Source organism: Pogona vitticeps, chromosome 12 (genome assembly GCF_051106095.1).
Source record: "Pogona vitticeps strain Pit_001003342236 chromosome 12, PviZW2.1, whole genome shotgun sequence".
Classification (NCBI taxonomy): domain Eukaryota; kingdom Metazoa; phylum Chordata; class Lepidosauria; order Squamata; family Agamidae; genus Pogona; species Pogona vitticeps.
This window is the reverse complement of record NC_135794.1, coordinates 12,642,842-12,659,753: the sequence shown is the minus strand read 5'-3', so window position 1 is coordinate 12,659,753 and position 16,912 is coordinate 12,642,842. Positions and strand designations below refer to the sequence as shown.

General features: G+C 42.5%; 1 protein-coding gene across 1 annotated transcript in view; it reads right to left on the bottom strand.

The window, feature by feature from the left end:
* Positions 1-16,912, bottom strand: part of UACA (uveal autoantigen with coiled-coil domains and ankyrin repeats) — a 132,271-nt gene that overhangs the window by 105,157 nt on the left and 10,202 nt on the right. The window lies entirely within an intron of this gene.

The following is a 16,912-nucleotide window of genomic DNA, read 5'->3' as shown; positions in this document are numbered from 1 at the left end:
CCTGTTTTTCCCATTGTTCCCTCCCTCCCTCCCTTCTTTCCTGCCTTTTTTAAACCTAAGTTCATCTTAGGTTAAAAGAAGAAAAATTCTCCCACTAGTGGTAGAGGACAGATTAACCAGTTTTCATTAGTTCCTATGGGAACTAATGCTTTAACTTACAAACCATGCTTTGACATAAGAACAAAAAACAGCCAGAATGAATTAATCAGGTTTCAGTGCATTCCTATGGGAAATTCCAATGGGAAATTCCGATTTGATTTACAAATGTTTTGACTTACGAACATCTTCTGAGACGGATTAAGTTCGTAAGTCAAGGCACCACTGTACCTAATATACATAACTTAGCAGAACAGTAGTTTAGTTCTGGAACATGGACAGAGTGAATCCTTTCCCAGCATGGCTTTGTAGGACAGCAAAGGGACAGTTTCCTCTTTTTGAATCAGACTGAGCCCCCTTCTTGGCATCGAGGGATAGAAGATGAGCAAAGCACTTGTGATGATTTGTGTTTTTATGTGTATTAGAATGGGATATGTAGTCCTAAGATTGTCCCAATAGCATCCATCTTGATTTAAAGTCTGCTCTGTAGTAGGAAAGTTTTTCATGCTGTTTCAGAGAAGCTTCGCTCTCTGGTTATCTCGTTGCTAAGATGAGCAGAGAGCAGAGACTTTCGTAGTCAAAATAATTCTGCCACAAAGTATGATAACAACTGAAGCTCCATGAGAAAGTTAGTCGGGACAACAAGACCCAGGAGGGGGTGTTCCTTATGAAGAATTCTGGGAAGAAGAAGGAAGTTGGGAAGGAGTTGAAAAAAGATGGAGTTGGACTGAGAAAGGGCAGACACGTGCTTTTTCCCATAATGGTTTGTAGCTTTGCTATGGACTATTTTTCCTACCATGGACTGATGGAAGTCACTGGATTTCATCTAGCATCAGCCTATGAAGACCCAAGACACGTGAGATGGACTGTGTTATGCTTTTTATTAGTTAGCATAATTCTATTTCTTTATTTTTCCAGCTGGAGTGGGGAGGGGAGTATTCCGTTTGTCTTGATATGAAAATGTACCTACTGAACTATTTTACTATCAACTGAAACCTTTTCTAAAGCAATTATTTTCAATAAAGCAGTAATGTTTTGATCTGCATGCATTGATTCTTGCACAGACTAGCTGAATGCTAATTGGCCATGTGTGTTTGCTACCAAAGATTTAGAGCCAGATTATTCTGAGTATAACTCATAGATTTGTCTGTGTGTGTTGCTTTCTTAATAAAGGAGATTGGCTTTTGAGGAAGAAGTTTAGACAGGACCTGGCTGAGACCTAAGTGGCTCTGCTCAGCAGTCAGAGGTTTGTCTGAATTTCGGACTCATCCCAGTCTCCGGCACCCCCGTAAATCTCTTTGGAGATAAGGGGCTGCTTACAGCACTTTCTCCTGAAAGTTTGTCTAAGCTTCCTAATCCCTTTTATATAATAAATGAACTAGTACACACCTTTCAGCATGAGCATCTTCATTCCCTTTCATGTTCTCCTAAAACAAAAGCATTTTCCTCTCCTTTTCCTTTCCCACAGCTTTGATGTGCATGGCTCCAGGGACAGAAGCGGACTGGATTTTCAAGTCAAGAGTTGAAATGGAAGTGTTAGATTCCTTTTGGGGTTGCTTTGATATGCTCTCTGATTTTTAAAAAAAGGGTATGAAAGTGTCTGTTCCCACTCAGTCCTTGTTTGAAGAAGAGTTCATTAACAGGAAGTCAACTGAAGGTGTGAATTGTCCTTTTCTTTATGGCCGATACTGACCTCTGCCTTCTAGGACAGTTTCCCATCTGCTCATTAAAAGACGCTCTGAAGTTTCCAATAAATGAATTCTATGTTCCACAGAACATATACAGAAAAAGCACAAACAAGGCTTATAACAAGGCTTATTTCGGGCCCGTGGAATCTCAATTGTGGGGTTCCACAGGGGTCGATCATCTCCACAATGCTGTTTAACATCTAAATGAGGCCGCTGGGTGGAGTCATTGGGGGTGTGGAGCATCATGTCATCAATATGCTGACACCCAGCTCTATATTTCCTTTTCACCAACTGCAGGTGATGCCGTCCTGTCCCTTCAGCGCTGCCTGGGGGCCGTACAGCAATGGATGCAGGAGAACGGGCTGAGGCTGAACCCGGACAAGACGGAAGTTCTGAGGATGGGTGGCCCTGTGGATGGTGGCTAGGGAAACTCCCTACAAAGAGTGGGGTCCGCAGCCTGGGGGTACACCTGGACCCGATGCTCACCATGGAAACGCAGGTGGCATCGGTAGTCCCCAGCGCTTTTTTCCACTTTTGGCGGATTGCCCGGCTGCGACCTTACCTAGACATGGGGGCGCTCACTACCTTAGTACATGCGCTCGTAATTTCTAGATTAGACTACTGTAACGCGATCTACGTGGGGCTTCCTTTGAAGCTGATGCGGAAACTTCAAGTGGTGCAGAATGTGGCGGCCAGACTCCTTATTGGAGTGAGAAAATACCAACATATCTCTCCTACTCTGGCCATGCTGCACTGGCTGCCCATCCGTTTCTGCATTAACTTCAAAGTGTTAATGCTTACATATAAAGCCCTAAACGGTTTAGGTCCTCGATACTTGGCGGAACGCTTACTCCCAACTAATTCTACCCGTGTCATCCGCGCGACCCATGAGGTGAGGCTGAGGAGCCTGACGCTGAGGGAGGCCCAGAAGGAAAGAACTAGAAACCGGGCCTTCTCGGCGGTGTCTCCTCGCCTCTGGAATAACCTACTGTGACAGCCTCCTCACATGTCACAAAGGAGTTGCCACGTCACACTCTCACACACTCACTCTATTTACGCTGCCACCAACCATTCCCTCAAATGAATCTTCAGGCAAATGTATGATTTTCAAAATAAAAACTTGTGTTTATTGGTTACAACAAAAGGAATGGTAAATCACTTTAATAACTCAAATAATAAGGCAGTCAATGTAATAAAGTATCACTCACTCACACACTTTCTCACAGACCTTCTCTATATAGCACAGTTCTTCACAATAGGAACAAACCCTAACACCCTAACCAGTCCCTAACTGGTCCCTATCAAGTCCCTATCTGTCCCTATCTCAAATCCCTATCTAAAACACTCACACCCATTCATTCCCCTTATATACATTGGCTCCACCCCTTATGTCCCACCTTCCGTCACGCTACTGGCAGATGACATGCCGCTGCAGCTATGACGGACAGGTGGCTTCCAAGCTACCGTAACATTACCTCCCCCCTCATAAAAGTTGTTTTGTGGGGGAAAGCTAAGGTGCTTTTCACCCAAAACAACTGAACACAGCATTAAACAATACATTTCCCATATTATAACACTTACCAATAAAATATTATACAAGGTTACACAACTATATCATTTTAAATATACTTACAATTATGTAATTAATTGCATATACATACACAAAAACTTTACTTTAATAACTATATGCTTTTAAAACCATATTAAACTTCTTTATAAATTTCAAGAGTCCAAATTAGATCATCCGTCGTCTTCTGGTCTTCGGGATAAGGCGTCAGCGACACAGTTCATAGTCCCTTTGACTACCTTAACCTCAAAATCATAGTCCTGCAAAAGAAGAGCCCACCTCATTAGTTTACTGTTCTGGGCTTTCATTGTCTTTAGCCACATTAGAGGTGAGTAGTCCGTAAACAAAATGAAGTGTCTTCCCCAGATGTAAGGCTTCAGTTTCTGGATTGCGTACATGATGGCCCAACACTCTTTTTTGATGGTAGACATGTGCTTCTCACCCTTTTGGAGTTTCTTGCTCAGGTAGGACACGGGATGCTGGTCTCCGTTGTCATCACATTGGCACAGCACGGCTCCTACCCCGGCATTAGGTGCATTGGTGTAGATGATGAATTCTCTGTTGAAGTCTGGAGCATGCAACACAGGGTGGTTGGTTAAAGCTTCCTTTAGCTTCCCGAAAGCCACCTCGCAGTCCTCGGACCATGGGATGCGGTCATCACTCTTTTTCTTAGCTCGTTTAAAGGCGCTGCAATTTCACTAAATCGGGGGATAAATTTTCTATAATATCCCACTAAACCCGGAAAGGATCTTATCTTCTTTTTAGTATTGGGTCTAGGCCACTTAGTACGGCTTCTACTTTGGCCTCTAGGGGTTTGATTACATCTCCCCCTACCATATGACCCAAGTACTTCATCTCGGGGCTTCCTAGTTGACATTTGCTGGCTTTTACTGGTAACCCCGCTTCTTTCAACCGCTGCAGTACTATTTCCAGGTGACATAGGTGATCCTGCCAGGTGTTGCTAAAGATCCCTATATCATCTATGTAAACCACTGTAAATGCACTGAGCCCTTGCAGAGTTTTGTCCATCAGCCTTTGGAATGTAGCTGGGGAATTCCTAAGGCCAAAACTGAGGACCCGAAACTCAAACAAGCCGAAAGGGCTACAGAATGCATTTTTTTCTTGGTCCCTAGGGTCTATTCTCACTTGCCAGAACCCTTTAGTTAGGTCCAAAAAGGAAATGTATCGACAACCCCCAATGGTCTCAATCAGGTTGTCAAGTCTAGGCATGGGGTAAGCATCTGGTTTGGTCACTGCATTTAATTTTCGGTAGTCTACACAGAACTTGATGCTTCCATCCGGTTTATCCACTAAAACTATTGGAGCCGACCAAGCGCTAGACAATGGTACTATAATGTTATCTTTTAGCATAGCATCTAACTCTTGGCGCACTTTATTTACATAAGGTCCAGTTACTCTATATGGGGTTACAGCTTGCGGGGGTGCGTTACCCGTCTCTATTCTATGCAACACTCCCTTGGCTACACCAGGTTTGCTACTCCAATACATTTAAAAGGTGAGATTACTGGTAAAGGGCATAGCTTAGCTTTAGTCCTGTCATGGTTATGACCCTGTTTTTGGCAAACATCACATCTCTGACAGAAATTTCTAATTTGTTTTCCTATTTCAGGCCAATAAAAGTTCTGAGTTATTCTCTGTTTGGTCTTATTTATACCTAAATGTGCAGCAAATATGTCTGAATGTCCCCTTTCTAAAATCATTGAGCGATATTTGTCTGGTACAACTAACTGGCTTCTAATCTCAATTCCCCCTTTAGAAATATTCATCAGTGTTTCTCTGTACAGCAAACCATGTTTGATAAGGAATCGTTCAGGGGATTCAGGGGATAATTCTCTGCTAGCCACTTTATCAAAACAACATGTTAAAGTGGGATCTGCTTCCTGCTCTTGGGAAAATATATTTTTCTGTGGTATTTCTAGTGAAAATGCCTCAGCTTGGGGTATATTTTCATCTCCCCCTTGGCAGTCAGTAACGTTTTCAGCTGCCTCAGTTTGTTCTTGATGTGATCGAGTAATTACTACGCACTCTTAACGTGTTTTGAGAGGTCTGTCCCTATAACTACTGCTGTAGGTATTTGCAAGGAAATTCCAACGCGCCAATTTCCTTGCCATCCTCGATAACGAATTAAAACTTCTGCTACAGGCAAAACTACCACTTCTTTTCCAATCCCTTTGATTGTCATATGTTCATTAGGAATAATGTGCCTCTGAGGTATAATATCAGGGTGACAAAGGGTAACCTGTGAGCACGTGTCTCTTAAAGCTAAATACAGGTAGTTGTTTTCAAATATTCCTATATTATCACCAGCTGATTCAAATAATTGGGTATCAGTTCTTATATATAGATAGTGTCTTATTTCAGCAATAGGAAGATTATCATCATAACTTGAGACCTCTCCACTAAAAGTATCAATTGTAGAGCCCTCTGCTGGCGTTTCCATGACAACAGGCTCCTCTCTAGGGGAAGCTATCTGATCATTCTGAATACAGTAAACAGATTTGGCCTTGTTTAAATTCATTTTCTGAGGTAACATTTCTTTATTTTCTTTTGTTTTATGACATTGGGAAGCAATTGCCTTTCTCATGGCAATTGAAGCAAATTCGGTCGCTCCATGAGCTTTTTCCAGCTAATTTTTCTTTTCCCTCCAAAATCTGTCTCTTGGCTTGGCCCTGTTCTGAAGGCTTTCCAACAAAATGGCCGCCCAATTTCTGCTGGCTCTTAACTTGCCCTTTGACATATTTAGTGTTATCCTCCCATGTTTTCCTCATGTTTTTTTCCCTCAGAATACATAAGCTTTCTAATTTGGGAAATGAAATCTGCAATCTCAGCTGTCTGTTTAACATCTGACGGTCGTTTGTCTTTCACCAAGTATTTAATTTCACCATGTAAAAGAGAATAGAACTGTTCCAACCCTATAATATTTTTAAATTGTTGCATTGTCTGCACACCCTCTTGCGCTAACCACTTATCTAAACATTTAACTACATTGGCACCAAGCTGTGTGTAAGATTCATCTGGTTTCATTGACAGTGTTCTGAATTTCTGTCTCAGCTGTTCTGCATTTATGCCAAACCTAGCAAACACCATCTTTTTAAATTCTGAATAATTTTTAATCATATCGATTGGCATGTCAGCATAGACTTCAGCCAGACACCCACTAATTTGAGATCTTAAAATTATCATTTTCTCTGACTCTCTGACAGAGAAATCTGCACATGCCCTTTCAAAAAGAGTTAAAAATGCTTTGGGACAGTCTCCCTGTTTATAAGAAGGGAATTTCTTTAAATCTGATTTTGACAACCGCCTTCCTTCAGAATTGGAATTTCTGTTGTTGTTGTTATTTTGATTTAGCAATTCCAGCCTCCTGATTTCAAAAGACATTCTCTCTTTTTCCAGTTCAAATTGTCTCTTTCTTTCCTCCATCTCTAGCTGTTTCATTCTGAATTCATGTGCTTGTGCTAATTCCAATTTTCTTAGGTCTGTTAAATGTTCACTAGAGGACTCTTCCTCTTGCGCTGAGGAAAATCTTTCCTCTCCCCCATTAAACTCTTCATCTGAACTAGCTGCCAGCTCAGCAGATCTTGGTTCAAGTTCAGTTTTTCTACTACGGGTTAAGGGCATTTTATTCACAAAAGGCTCTTCTCTTAATTTTCAAGCCTCTGTTTAAAGTGACTTTTTTCCTTTCTGTGCTATGGTCTGTGATATTTAGTTGCAGTGTTCACCAGCACACAGCTAGTAACAGTAATTAAGATTCTTTGGCTTCTGCCCTTTTACACTGGGCCCCTTGCCAAACTAAGGATGCTTTATTATTTTGCCTTTGGCATCGCTCTTAAATTTAATACAGCTCTACCCACACCTAGGTTCTGCTGTTTTAAATGGAGATCCCTCAGCTTTTAGCTGCCTTTGGTCTTCGCTATGTCCCCTCAGAGTTTCCCTAAACTCTGGACACGCTGACCAAACCACCACAGCCTTTGCCTAGGGTCACTCTCCCTCACAAAATGGACACCACAGAGCTGGACAAGGACACTCTCAGTTTACACACTGAAGTTATAGCGCGCCTCTACTAGATTTGCTCCCTGTGAGCCAAATCCTAGAAGGTAACCCACGCTTTCCACTTCAGGTGCCCCTAACTGAAACCTTTGCTCTGGTCACTTTGGCCAAGGCTTTACTGGACTACTCGTATCCCGCCACTGGACACCAGTTTTATTGTGACAGCCTCCTCACACATCACAAAGGAGTTGCCACGTCACACTCTCACACAGTCACTCTATTCACGCTGCCACCAACCATTCCCTCAAATGAATCTTCAGGCAAATGTATGATTTTCAAAATAAAAACTTGTGTTTATTGGTTACAACAAAAGGAATGGTAAATCACTTTAATAACTCAAATAATAAGGCAATCAATGTAATAAAGTATCACTCACTCACATACTCTCTCACAGACCTTCTCTATATAGCAGTTCTTCACAATAGGAACAAACCCTAACACCCTAACTGGTCCCTATCTAGTCCCTATCTGTCCCTATCTCAAATCCCTATCTAAAACAATCACACCCATTCACTCCCCTTATATACATTGGCTCCACCCCTTATGTCCCACCTTCCGTCACGCTATTGGCAGATGACATGCCGCTGCAGCTATGACGGACAGGTGGCTTCCAAGCTACCGTAACACCTACCTCCGGAGATTCGCGCTGCACCCTCGCTGGGTACTTTTAAGAACCAACTAAAAACGTGGATGTATAGGCAGGCCTTCCTTTCCCGTTAATTCCTGTCCTCTTTCCTTTTTTATTCTTTTTCTCTTTATTTGATTTATTTTGTATTTTTCCCATCTTGCAGAATCATTTAATTAATTAATTGTTATAAATTTTTCTTGAACTTGTTATCCTTTATGTTGTAAGCCGCCTAGAGTGGTCGAAATGACTAGATAGGCGGGGTATAAATAAATAAATAAATAAATAAATAAATAAATAAATAAATAAATAAATAAATAAATAAATAAATAAATAAATAAATAAATAAATAAATAAATAAATTTGGAGCCTGGCTGCTCTAAGGGTATCAGCACTTAGCAAGGCAACTGATGAAAGCAATCAAGTATGTTTTGACATGGCCTCCAAGGAACTTCCAAAACTGTATCCTGTTAAAAGAAAGACAAAAAGGCTCTAGGAATAACATCAGCCAGATTTGAAAAATAGACCTGATACAGTCTATTACTTACAATTTCCTGATATCACTGCTGCTCTGTGTACCTCTGGAGACACAGACCCAATTTTTTAAAAGTTAAGAACTACAAACCTTTCGGCTATTTACTAAAATGACTTCTAGCAGAAATAGAAAAATGAATCGAAATAAACTCTACAAAAAGTCTGACTGTAACAGGCAGCCCTGACCCCACCTGTCCGTCACAGTTGGACAGTGGATCATCAGCCAATGGGGTGACGGAGGGTGGTGCTGAAGGGGGAGGAGCAGGAAGAAAAAGGGGTGTGAAGGGGGAGAAAGATTTAGATCTGGTGTGTGAGAAAGAGCTTTTTTAGAGGCCTGTGTGCCTAAGTAGTCAGTGAGGGAAAGTCTGTAATTGATCAAATAAACAGTGATTTACACCTTGATTAGCTACCTGTGATTTACATATTTTATTTCGTGTACCAAAAAACCTGTTTTGTTTTGAAGGAAACCTTTGTCCTTCTTAAATAGTCATTATAATTGGTGGCAGCGAGTGTGAAGTGGTGTGGTGGGTACTCTGAGAGGCCTGAGTTGGCAGTGACGTCAGAGTGGCCTGCTACCTTTACACTGACATACCCTATTAAAAATTTAAGGACAGTGTAGTGTAAGTCAGAGTGTAGAGACATATGAACCAGGAGCCCTTAGTTAAAATCTCTACATGACCACAAAAACTCATTGAGGCGTGCCAATGGTAAAATCACTCGTTGTTGTTTAGTTGTGTCCGACTCTTCGTGACCCCATGGACCAGAGCACACCAGGTCCTCCTGTCTTCCACTGCCTCCTGGAGTTTGGTCAAACTCATGTTAGTAGCTTCAATGACACTGTCCAACCATCTCATCCTCTGTCATCCCCTTCTCCTCCACTTTCCTAACATCAAGGTTAGGAACGTTCTCCTTGCAGTCCAGGGGACTATTAAGAGCCTCCTCCAGCACCACAATTCAAAAGCATCAACTCTTCGTCGGTCAGCTTTCTTTATGGTCCAGCTCTCACTTCAATACATCACTACTGGAAAAAACATAGCTTTGACTATGCGTACTTTCGTTGGCAAGGTGATGTATCTGCTTTTTAAGATGTTGTCGAGGTTTGCCATCGCTTTCCTCCCAAGAAGCAGGCCTCTTTTAATTTCGTGGCTGCTGTCACCATCTGCAGTGATCATGGAGCCCAAGAAAGTAAAATCTGTCACTGCCTCCGTATCTTCCCCTTCTATTTGCCAGGAGGTGATGGGACCAGTGGCCATAATCTAGTTTTTTGATGTTGAGCTTCAGCCCATTTTTTGCACTCTCCTCTTTCACCCTCATTAAGAGGTCCTCCTCACTTTCTGCCATCAGAATGGTATCATCTGCGTATCTGAGGTTGTTGATATTTCTTCTGACAATCTTAATTCCGGCTTGGATTCCATCAGTCCAGCCTTTCGCATGATGTATTCCGCATATGTTAAATAATCAGGGTGACAATATACAGCCTTCTTGTATTCCTTTCCCAATTTTGAACCAATCAGTTGTTTCATATCCAGTTCTAACTGTTGCTTCCTGTCCCGCATATAGATTTCTCAGGAGATAGATAAGTTCGTCAGGCACTCCCATTTCTTTAAGGACTTGCCATAGTTTGTTGTGGTCCACACAGTCAAAGGCTTTTGCATACTCACAGAAGTAGATGTTTTTCAGGAACTCTCTGGCTTTCTCCATAATCCAGCGCATGTTAGCAGTTTGGTCTCTAGTTCCTTAAATCTGTTCATCACTTCCAGTGTTTATTCATATTTGGTTTAGATTATACCCGAGTAGCCCAGTGCTTTTTCCTACTTTCTTCAGTTTAAGCTTGAATTTTGCTATGAGAAGCTGATGATCAGAGCCACAATCAGCTCCAGGTCTTGTTTTTGCTGACTGTATAGAGTTTCTCCATCTTTGGCTGCACAGCATATAATCAATCTGATTTTGGTATTGCCCATCTGGTGATTTCCATGTGTAGAGTCGCCTCTTGTGTTGTTGGAAAAGAGGGTTTGTGATGACCAGCTTGTTCTCTTGACAAAACTCTATTAGGCTTTGACCTGCTTCGTTTTGAACTCCAAGGCCAAACATCCCTGTTGTTCCTTTTAGCTCTTGACCTCCTACTTTAGCATTCCAATCCCTAGAATGAGAAGAACATCTTTCTTTGGTGTCAGTTCTAGAAGGTGTTGTAAGTCTTCATAGAATTGATCAAGTTCAGTCTCCTCAGCATTGATGGTTGGTGCATAAACTTGGATTATTGTGATGTTGAAAGGTCTGCCTTGGATTCGTATTGAAATCATTCTATCATTTTTGAGATTATATCCCATTACAACTTTTCCCACTCTTCTGTTGACTATGAAGGCTACTCCATTCCTTCTACGGGATTCTTGCCCACAATAATAGATATGATAATCATCTGAATTGAATTCGCCCATTCCTGTCCATTTTAGTTCACTGATGTCCAGGATGTAAATGTTTATTCTTGCCATCTCCTGTTTGACCACATCCAGCTTACAAAGGTTCATAGATCTTACATTCCAGGTTCCTATGCAGTATTTTTCTTTGCAGCATTGGACCTTCCTTTCACTTCCAGGCACGTCCACAGCTGAGCGTCCTTTCGGCTTTGGCTCAACCACTTCATTAGCTCTGGAGTTACTTGTACTTGTCCTCCGCTTTTCCTCAATAGCATGTTGGATGCCTTCTGACCTGAGGGGCCCATCTTCCAGCGTCATATCTTTTAGCCATTTGTTTCTGTTCATGGGGTATTCTTTGCAAAGATACTGGAGTGGCTTACCAATTCCTACTCCATGTGGATTGTGTTTAGTCGGAACTCTGCACTATGGCCTGTCTGTCTTGGGTGTCCCTGCACAAGCATAGCCCATCGCTTCTCTGAGTTACTCAAGCCCCTTCTCCACGACAAGGCAGCAATCCATGAAGGAGAAAGCTACTCCTAAACTACCTCATATTCTTTGAAAACCTTATTATGATTGCTATACATCTGATGTCACATAACAACAACAAAGAACTGGTTTGTCTGCATTTACAGAACTATACTTTTAAAAAAACAGTATAACTACATTATCTGATAATACAAAATTAAAATTCATAATCCCTATTCCATAATTCCTGTTCCCTATTCCTTAATGTGATCTTTGCAGCTACAACACATTTCAAACTGACACTGACCAGATAGCTCAGCGAGTTAGGTATCTGCTGTAGAGCTAGAGGTTTGGCAACTGATTTCACACTCTGCCTTCTAGGTGACAAGCCAACATATTTAGCATTGGGCAAACTGCACAGATCCAGAGTGCTCTCAGGAGAAGGGAATGGTAAACCACTTTTGAGTACTCACCACCTAGAAAACCCTGGGAAGGGTCTATTTGAGTTAGAATTGATTTGATAGCACATAATTATTATCATCAGCAGCATGTAGTGCTATTTTTAAAAAGAAAACTTTAGCATATATTTAAAAATTAAACATTTAATTTAAATTTAGAAAATCAATGATCTATTTTTTAAAATTACTGCTTTTTAACCATTCCCAGCTGATGAGAGTTGTGGTCCAACAACTTGTGGAGGGTCATGCCTGATCAAATGAAATCCACTCTTATCTCCTCTAACTTGTCCAGCAACTATATATAGGCCCTTACAAGCCTGTTTTCTTAAGACTGCTGGGGATTGAAGAATTCAAGACATTCAACATGCTAAACTCTGCCATTGAGCTCTGGCTCCTCCTTCTATACAACAGAATTGTAGAACAGCAGGTTTTATTTTAATTTTCTGCCCTGTAATTAATACAGACAAGTCTTAACTCATTTACCAGATAACAGCATTTCACCAAAGGTGCACAAAATTAGATAAACAAATACTTCCCTTATTAGAAAAAATACAAACACCTCAGCAAGACATGGCTTTGAAAAGATCCAAGTTACTCATAGAAAAGCATAGACATCTGAAACAATTCCACAGACTTAATATCCACAACTGGAAGCTCCCTAAAAAGCATGATACTGGAGCCAAAATCCTCTTGTATAATTTAGCCGAGCATGGGCGAAATGACATGACCAGCACCAGCAGACTGCCATTGCAGTAGGACCTCCAAGTCCCACCACCACAGACAGTGAAAAGTGCAGACTATAACTAACAGTCTGTTGGACCCAAGATTCCCCTGTACCTGTAATTTTTTTCCCCAATGGAACATCTATGAGTAAAGGTTGAGCTGAAATCTTCTCTCATTCCTGTGCTAAAGATTACCATTCCCCCCTCTCTGCACTGCACTGCACTGCACTGGAGGGAAGCTGCTGGGACTAGGTGAAATGGAGGCAGATTTCCTATATAACAGAGGCCCCCAGCCCCTGGTCCGCAGCCCGGTGCCGATCCGTAACCTCAGCCGAACCAGGTCGCGGAGACAGACCTCCCCCCTACCACTGCACGCTCTCCCTTCCACACAGTCTCTTTGCGCCTGCACCCACACAAACACTCCCCCACCCCTTCACACATGTGCATGAGTGCCCCCTGCATGCCGCCCAGCAGGGTATAAATCAAATAAATAAATAAATAAATAAATAAATAAATAAATAAATAAATAAATAAATAAATGTGAGCGAGCGCCCACATGAGCATCGTGCCACCCTTCACGCATGCGCACAACCGAGTCAGCGCCCGCACAAGTGCCCTCCCTCTCCTTCACACATGCGCAAGAGTGCGCATCCTCCTTCACGCATGTGCACGAAAAACAGGGTGCCCCGCCTTCTCCAACTGGTCCCTGGGGTTAAAAAGGTTGGGGACCACTGCTAACATATCATTTGGTTCCCTCTGCTGGGCAATCTGATAATTACATCTTGAAAATCCACACTTGTAGGTATTTTCATTTAGTAGTTTTAATATTTTCAAACTGTGGATAGGTGAATCAGCATATATTGATCCAGCACATACAGGGGATCCTACTACAGTATACTTAAAGATCATGGGTTGTGTACAATTCAAGTGCAATGACACAAAGTTAAAGCAATGAGGAATCATAGCAGGGAATCCTTAATTAGAAGCAATCTGTTTCTGCTGGTACTATCACATCTCCTACACCATAAATTAAGCAAGAGGATTTTGGCCAATAATATGCAATTTCAATATACCATTCAAATGCCAACAGAAAGTTTATAATCCAACCATAACTCTTTCACTTATTTTCCAGGCAAGGTTTTTAAAAATGTATTCCCTGAACTCCGCAGGCCATACCCAAAATTTGTCTCAGAGAGTGTCAGGATGGTACTCAATTTGGTTTAATAGATAGTGACCGACTAGGGCTCAGGAGACCTAGGTACAAATTCCTGGTCGAACATAGACAGTTGCATGGGGTGGCACTGCTAAAACCACTCTTTAAATAACTCATTTATCTTGAAAGCACTATTAGAGTTACTATACGTTGATTCCAGCTTAACAGCACATAATATAAGACTATCAGAATGCCATCTAGTTTAAGGCCAGGAAGGGTGTGTTTCTTGCTATTCACACTTCCTCCAGGGTAAGTTGTGACTTGTGAGCTTCATTAAAAAAAAACACTTTCCATTGGAGCGCCTACATGTTGGGATGAAGCGATGCTGCATGCCAGTGCCTTACAGAGAAACTGTGGTGTACTTTAGCTGGAAAGAGAATTGTTGAACTGCTCCCTTCCTACCAAAACCCCTACCATCCATATGTGCATATCCTCCATATAATTCTATATCCTATTGGCAATGTAGAAGGGATCAAACATATAAAGAAAATGGAATATTAGTATCACTGGACACAAGATTCAGTGGGAATGATTTTAAATGTCTTCTTTACATTCCCATACAACTTTCAACCAGAGCTGACTCCCACCAAAGCCTACCCACCAACCTAAAACAAACTTACAGCATGCACTTCCATACCCGGCACATTATTTTCCTTTTAAAAAAATGCAATTAACAGCAAAGCATGTTTAATGCAAATGAGAGAGCAGCCGAGGTTGGAATTTTGCAAGAAACTCCTTTTTCAGCCACCATACCAGATAATATAGTTAGAACGCTTTATGTTCTCAGTTCCAAGAGGATCTGGGAGGGCTTCTGGCTGACCTGATAAGCGCCCCTGTCGAAGCCCAGGTCTATAGATGGTATCTGGAGACAACCTGGGCAGCTGACACAATTGCCCCCAAACACCCTCTCCACTCCAGAGCTCACACTGCCCACTGGTATACCGAGGGGCTGCAAACTTTTAAGTTATCAAGGAGACAGCTAATGAGCAGGTGGGGAAGAGATCAGTTGGCACAAAATAGGGTTGCAGTTAGGACCATGACCAATAAATATGCTAATGCCCTTAAATGGGCAAAAAAGACCCTTAACATCCAGAGGATTGGTGAGGCTGCAAACCGACAAGCAGAATTTCTTTGGGTGGTACATGACGTTATCAATTCTGGCCATTCAAGGCCTCATTTTGAATTCACTAGTGATCAGTTTGTAGCCTTTTTAGAGCAAAAAATTGAGGCCATTAGTGACGATATTGACTCCACCAGAAGCCTAGCTGATCCGGGGGTAACCATCACTGCCCCATCTCCCATTGCTACAGTTTTACCCTGTAGTAAAGGAGGAAACCTCCAGGATGATAGCCAGCTGTAGGCCCATGGCCTCCATGCTGAATCCTTGCCCGGCATGGTTGATCAGAGCCACAAAGGGAGCTATGATTGATTGGGTTGTGAACATTATTAATTCATTACTGAGGGAGGGAATGTTTCCCTCCTGTTCAAAAGAAACCATAGTTCGACCCATCATTAAACACCTGTAAGGTTCAGACAAACTTAACAAATTTCCATCAGATCGCTAACATATCATTCCTGGTCAAGGTGATCAAGAGAGTGGTGGTAAATCAGCTGCAGTCATACCTGAAGGCTGAGGATTGCTTTGACCCAGTCCAGTCTGGATTCAGGCCACAACAGGATACTGAGGCAACACTGGTAGCTGCAGGATGACCTTTCAAGGGAGGCTAACAGGGACAGATGCACCTTGTTGGCACTCCTAGATCTCTCAGCTGCTCCTGATACCATCAACCATGGTAGAGTTCAGCAAGAGGAGGAGGTGTCGGCACCTTGAACCCTATGGGGTCCCTCAGGGATTAGCACTATCTCCAATGCTGTTTGACATCTATATTAAACCATTCGGGGAGGTTATCAGTATGCTGGTGACATGCAACTCTAGCTCTACATTACCACATCTGCAGTGAATGCCGTCCAGACACTGGAGCATTGCCTGGTTGCAGTACTATCAGGGCTATCAGGCTCTAACTGAACCCGGAAAAAACAGAGATTATGCTCCAGGGGCAGGCAACCTTTGATAGGTTAGGGGAGATGGTCCCTAGGCTGGATGGTACTTCCCTCCAGATTAGGGACAAAGTGCATAATTTGGGCATTCTTCAGGACCCAGCTCTTTCTTGGGAATCCCAGATTGCAGCCATATTCATACCAGCCTTTAACCAGCTTAAACTAATTGCCCATATTTGCCCCTACCTAGACAAGGACTGCCTCAGGACTTTGGTGCAGGCTCTGGTCATCTCCCAGACCAGCCACTACAATGCTCTTTACATAGGGCTCCCCTTGAACCTGATCCAGAGACTTCGGTGGGTCCAGAATGTTGTAGCCAGACTGGTGGTGGGTGCAAGTAAATTTGACCACATCACTCCGTTTCTGGCCTGCCTCCACTGGTTGCCTATGGCGTCCTGGATCAGGTTCAAGGTTCTCACACTCACATACAAAGCCCTCCACAGTTTGGGCCCAACTTACTTGTTGGAGAATATTTCCTTAATGTCATCTTCCTGACCCACAAGTTCATTCCAGTTGAGGCTCCTCCAGGAGGCCACCCCACGGAAGGCCCATAAATCTTCTACCAGAGTTAAAGCCTTCTTCATGCTGGCTCCAGCTTCATGGAACCAGCTTCTGGAGGAGCTCCGCCTTGTCCCCCTCCCTGGTGACATTTAGGAAGCAATTAAAGACACTGCTTTTCAGGGAGGATTTCCACACCAATCCCTGCTGACCATATTCCCCCCCCCTTTTTTTTTCTTTCCCCTCCTCTTCTTCCCTCACCCGCTCTGGGTTTACATGATTATTTGGTGCCATGTGGTTTTTTTAGGGTTATTGTTACTGGCTTTTTCTATATATATTTTTTTCTATTATATGTGTTGTAACCCACCCAGAGTAGTGCTGTGACCCTAATGGGAGTGGGATACAAAATGAATAAATGAATGAATATGTGTGTGTGTGCGCGCGCGCACACACACACACACATGAAACAGACATGGAGAATGCAGATACCAAAAGTCGTGATG